Here is a 6,983-nt window from a genome sequence, read left to right as displayed (position 1 = left end):
TATATATATATATATATATAAAACTTAAACTAGAGATATAAATTTCCAAAAGAAAACAATTAGTAGAGATATATATATATATAAAAGCAAGACAAAAAACATACAAAAAATATATATAAGTAGATACATACATAAAATTAAAACAAAAAATGAATAAGAAGGAAGATTATGGACATTAAATAAGAGAGATTTTATGAAAGAAGAAAAGTGGAAACTATGTAGTTTTAAGAGAGGGATGAAGTATTTTTTTTAAAGATGAAATAAGTTTGTTTGATGTTTTTCTTGTATTGGGAGAGAAAGAAACATATTAAGTGTATGTTGTAATGGAAAGAAAATGAGATTTTTGGTGGTTATGTAAAGAGAAGAATATATGAAGTATGGTTGGGAAGAAAAAAAAGATGGTGAAATGATATAGGGGAGTATATTGAGTTAGGTGGTGATGAATTGAAAAATCAAAGAGAAAGAGAGTTCTATGTTGGGATAGTATACTGCAAGTGCTTCTTTTTTACATCAACCAAAATGTTCTTCTTTTATTATTTTTCTTTTCAGTTCCAACTAAAACAGGGAGAGCGGAATTTATGTGGGGCGGCCGCTGATGGTTTCTCCTCTCATTTCCACATAACATTAAGTGTATATATATATATATATATATATATATATATATATATATATTATATATATATATATATATATATATATATATATATATATATATATATATATATATATATATATATATATATATATATATATATATATATATATATATTAGTGGATGCTAGGGTTACAAGGTTGAGTATAGTTCCAAAAATGCCCTTCTTCAAAGTTTTTATATTAAAAAAAAGATTTTTAAAGAACTAGAATAAAATAAAATTACATGAATCTAAATAATCAAAATTAACTCAACGCGAAATAATCAACGCGAAATAAATTTCTCGAAAATATACAATTTTGATCAAATTTCGGGAAAACAAAATGACCGGTTAAAAGGCTCATGCTGATCAAAATGTGAATGAAAAAAATAGTCGAAAAATAAAATGAGCACGTCAGGTTAAACTACGTGAACAGTAGATTAAGAATACTAACGTCTGCAAGCTTGATTTTGAAATTTTCCGCTCGTTAATTTTACACACAATTGAGAATCAGTTCAACCGGTCTATCTGTAAATCTGAAAATTTATTCTGGCTGATATTTTAGTCTTATGTAGTATGCAATGCATGTTATGCTATGCAGGGATGCGACAGTTATGATGAATATATTGAATCTGAAATTCAGGGTCAAAATCAGGGTGTGACAACAGTCTCTATAAGTTTCCCTCTACCAACCTACCTAGCAATGATGTCAAGACTTCTTTGCTATTTACTTGTCAAAATAAGTCGATTCCTAGTGTTAACTCTACCTTTATTAATTCTAGCACTTCCAACATGTGGCATTTAAGGTTATGTCATACTAATGTGCATGCCTTAAAAATGGTTTTACATTTATGTAATATTCCCTTAAATAATAAAAGTTATACTTTCCTTGTTCTGCTTTTTATATGGGAAAATCTCACAAATTACATGTTTCACCTTCACATGCCATCTATTTTAGTCCTTTGGAATTGATATATAGTAACTTGTGGGTACCTTCCCCCGATGTATCTACTTTGGGATTCAAATATTATATGTTTTTTTGTAGATGCCTATTCTAAATTTACATGGATATATTATCTCAAAAACAAATCTGAATCCATCCCCACCTTTAAACAATCCAAAACTATAGTTCATTAAGTTTTATGTCCTCACGCTGACCACCAAAATTGTCATTGAGAGGAAACATAAGCACAAAGTTGATATGATCCTCACTATTATAAGCCAGATTTCTCTACCTCTCGCTTATTGGGACTATGTATTCTCAACAACTGTCTACATAATCAATAGAATTCATTCAACCTCTATTGATTTTCAAGTCTCTTACGCTGTCTTATTTGAACTTAAACTTGAATATACTTTCCTAAGAGTGTTTTATATGTTTGTTTCCCTTTACTTAGGCTTTACATCACTCACAAACTGGAACTTAGGCCGCGGTTGTAGAGGCAGGTGTGGCAGGTTTCTTAATTCCAATGTCCAATACTTCCAAATATGGGCACACAACTCTCAAATGTTAGTACATACTTAGCCAACATTATTAACCTACTTCACACATTGGAAATTCTGATAACTCTCACTCATGGTCCGCTTCTCACAACAATTATGAATCCTTTTCACCAAATGTGTGGACAAGGCCACATGCACCTCTAAGACAAATTCCTACATTGTTTGCTCCTAGTGCCTTTCTTTCTAATGATGTGACATCTTCTCCTACATCTATTTTCTAGTATCCATACTCAATTGACACTCTTTGAAGGCCATCATCAAATTTACATTGGTAATTGGCAAGGTTTACATATTCACTCCACTAGCTCTTGTACTTTTGCTTCACCTATTCTCCCTCACACACCTTTCACTATACAAAACCTTTCACTTATTCCTTCCATAACCAATAACTTAATCAGTGTTAGCCAGTTTTGTCGTGACAATAATGTATATTTTTGTATTTTCTACTGACAAATGTCTTGCCAAATCTCAAGTCTATAATGCCATCTTTCTTTAAGGACATGTTACAAATGACAGTCTCTATGAGTTTCCCTCTATCAACCTTCCTAGCAATGATGGCAAGACTTATTTGCTATTTATTTGTAAAAATAAGTCGATTCCTAGTGTTAACTCTACTTTTATTAATTCTAGCACTTCCAACATGTGGCATTTAAGGTTAGGCCGTACTAATGTGCATGCCTTAAAAATGGTTTTACATTGATGTAATATTCCCTTCAATAATAAATGTTATACTTTTCTTGTTCTGCTTTTTGTATGGGAAAATCTCACAAATTACACGTTTCACCTTCACATTCCACCTATTTTAGTCCTTTGGAATTGATATATAGTAACTTGTGGGGACCTTCCCCGAATGTATCTACTTTGGGATTCACATATTATATGTTTTTTTAGATGCCTATTCTAAATTTACATGGATATATTTTCTCAAAAACAAGTCTGAAGCCATCTCCACCTTCAAACAATCCAAAACAATAGTTCATAAAGTTTTATGTCCTCACATTGACCACCAAAATTGTCATTTAGAGGAAACATAGGCACATATTTAATATGAGCCTCACTATTATAAGGCAAGTTTCTCTACCTCTAACTTATTAGGACTATGTATTATCAACAACTGTTTACCTAATCAATTGACTTCATTCAACCTCTATTGATTTTCAAGTCCCTTACACTGTCTTGTTTGAACTTAAACTTGACTATACTTTCCTAAGAGTGTTTGTATGTGTTTGTTTCCCTTTACTCAGGCTTTAAAACACTCACAAACTGGACTTTAGGCCGCGGTTGTAGAGGCAAGTGTGGCAGGTTTCCTAATTCCAATGTCCAATAGTTCCAAAATTGGGCACATAACTCTCAAATGTTTGTACCCATTTAACCAACATTATCAACCTACTTCACATATTGGAAATTCCGACAACTCTCACTCATGGTATGCTTCTCACAACAATTATGAAGCCTTTTCACCAAATGTTTGGACAAGGCCACATGCACCTTTAAGACAAATTCCTACATTGTTTGCTCCTAGTGCCTTTGTTGCTAATGATGTGACATCTTCTCCTACATCTATTTTCTGGTATCCATACTCAAGTTCCTCTTTTCATGTCACAAATGATCCCAAGAATCTTCAACAATTGACACTCTTTGAAGGCCATGATCAAGTTTACATTGGTAATGGGTAAAGTCTACATATTCACCCCACTAGCTCTAGTACTTTCGCATCACCTATTCTGTCTCACACACCTTTCACTGTACAAAACCTTTCACTTATTCCTTCCATAACCAATAACGTAATCAGTGTTAGCCAGTTTTGTCGTGACAATAATGTATATTTCTTATTTTCTACCTACAAATGTCTTGCCAAATCTCAGGCCTATAATGCCACATTGCTTTAAGGACATGTTGCAAATGACAGTCTCTATAAGATTCCCTCTATCAACCTTCCTAGCAATGATGGCAAGACTTATTTGCTATTTATTTTCAAAATAAGTTGATTCCTAGTGTTAACTCTACTTTTATTAATTCTAGCACTTCCAACATGTGGCATTTAAGGTTAGGTCATACTAATTTGCATGCCTTGAAAATGGTTTTACATTGATCTAATATTCCCTTCAATAATAAAAGTTGTACTTTCCCTGTTCTGCTTTTTGTAAGGGAAAATCTCATAAATTACATGTTTCACCTTCACATTCCACCTATTTTAGTCCTTTGGAATTGATATATAGTAACTTGTTGGGACCTCCCCCCAATGTATCTACTTTGGGATTCAAATATTATATGTTTTTTGTAGATGCCTATTCTAAATTTACATGGATATATTTTCTCAAAAACAAGTCTGAAGCCATCTCCACCTTCAAACAATCCAAAATAATAGTTCATTAAGTTTTATATCGTCACACTGACCACCAAAATTGTCATTGAGAGGAAACATAGGCACATAGTTGATATGAGTCTCACTATTATAAGCTAAGTTTCTCTACCTCTCACTTATTGGGACTATGTATTCTCAACAACTGTGTACCTAATAAATAGGCTTCATTCAACCTCTATTGATTTTCAAGTCCCTTACACTGTCTTGTTTGAACTTAAACTTGACTATACTTTCCTAAGATTGTTTGTATGTGTTTGTTTCCATTTACTTAGGCTTTAAAACACTAACAAACTAGACTTTATGTCGTGGTTGTAGAGGCAGGTGGGGCAGGTTTACTAATTCTAATGTCCAATAGTTCACAATCTGGGCACACAACTCTCAAATGTTAGTACATATTTAGCCAACATTATCAACCTACTTCACACATTGGAAATTCTGATAACTCTCGCTCATGGTCTGCTTCTCACAACAATTATGAAGCCTTTTCACCAAATGTGTGGATAAGGCCACATGCACTTTAAGACAAATTCCTACATTGTTTGCTCCTAGTGCCTTTGTTGTTAATGATATGACATCTTCTCCTACATCTATTTGTTGGTGTAAGCCCTAGAGACCAATACTTTTGGTACTTGTATCGAATTATTTAAAGGCATTTTCTTTATTATGGTTGATTAATAAAGTCCCTGGAATAGATAGTCCGTTTAATGTATTAAGTGTGACTTAATCATGAGAACACATTAAACATAAGGACACTATTCTTAAAGTATCCGTAGTCGAGCTTTAATGTGAAGTGGGATAACATTAAAGCATTAAGACTATTATGTTTGTAGACTGATGATCACACCTCATGGATCATGGATAAGGAGTTATCAAGTCTTAAACATAGGTATGAATATTAGGAGTAATATTTATACTGGATTGACCCGCTATGAGAATACTATATAGAAAGTTATGCAAAGTGTCATAAGTTATTCTCATGGTGATAATAGTGTATACCACTCTTCGACCTGAAACCACTATGGATCCTAGATGTAGAGTCGAGTGCTTTGTTGCTGATCCAACGTTGTCCGTAACTGGATAACCATAAAGACAGTTGATGGGTACTCCATGAAGCATGCTGAGGGACATGAGTGTCCTAGATGGAATTTGCCAATCCTGCGTAACAGGATAAATGTCTATGGGCCCAATATTGAACTGGACAAGGGTGACACGGTCTATACCTTGTGTTCAATATAGACATAAGGGCAAAGGGGTAATTATACACATAATTATTATCACAGGAGGTTTTGTTAGATCACATGACATTTTCGTGACTTGGGTAGCAGTGATGTGTTGCTAGATACCGCTCATTGTTTATTATGTTAAATGCGTGATTTAATATAATTGCCAACGTCGCGAAAACCTATAGGGTCACACACAAAGGACGGATTGATGAGAGATAGAATAATTAAGGAACATCGTAAGGTACGGTGTACTTAAGTAGAATACGAAATATGGTAAGGTACCAAATACTTAAGTGATTTTGGCATATTATGAGATATGGGCCAAAATGCACTTAAGTGGGCTTTTTGGCTTGAAGCCCACACAAGTGGTTCTATAAATAGAACCCCTTGGGTAGAAGCATGACAACACACTGAGACAGAAAATACAACTGAAGAGTTGGAATTCCGTATCTCTCTCTCACTCAAAGCCTTCATTCATAACAGCTAGCACTGCGATTGAAGGAATCCGTTCGTGTGGACTGAGTAGAGACGTTGTCATCATTCAACGTTCGTGATCGCCCCGTGGATCTGTATCAAAGGTTTTGATCATTATCAGAGATCTGCACCAAAGGTTTGAATCGCCACAAGAGGTAACGATTTTATCACTGATCATGCCCATTCGTAAGGATCACTAAATGGAGAAATTTTTAAATTCCGCTGCGCCTTGGATGGCAATTCCCCTTCACTATTTTCTTGTATCCAGACTCAAGTGCCTCTTTTCATGTAACAAATGATCCCAAAAATCTTCAACAATTGACACTCTTTGAAGGACATGATCAAATTTACATTGGTAATGGGCAAGGTTTACATATTCAGTCCACTAGCTCTAATACTTTTGCATCACTGATTAACCCTCACACACCTTTCACTGTACAAAATCTTTCACTAATTCCTTCCATAACCAATAACTTAATCAGTGTTAGCCAGTTTTGCCGTGACAATAATGTCTATTTCTTATTTTCTACCAATAAATGTCTTGCCAAATCTTAAGTCTATAATGCCACCTTGCTTTAAGAACATGTTGAAATGACAGTCTCTATAAGTTTCCCTCTATCAACCTACCTAGCAATGATGGTAAGACTTCTTTGCTATTTATTGTCAAAATAAGTCGATTCCCAGTGTTAATTCTACTTTTATTAATTCTAGAACTTCCAGCATGTGGCATTTAAGGTTAGGTCATACTAATGTGCATGCCTTAAAAATGGTTTTACATTGATGTAA

This window comes from Lathyrus oleraceus, chromosome 5 (assembly GCF_024323335.1).
Source record: "Lathyrus oleraceus cultivar Zhongwan6 chromosome 5, CAAS_Psat_ZW6_1.0, whole genome shotgun sequence".
NCBI classification, from domain to species: Eukaryota; Viridiplantae; Streptophyta; class Magnoliopsida; order Fabales; family Fabaceae; genus Lathyrus; species Lathyrus oleraceus.
The sequence above is the reverse complement of the archived record's forward strand: the minus strand, read 5'-3'. Positions refer to the sequence as shown.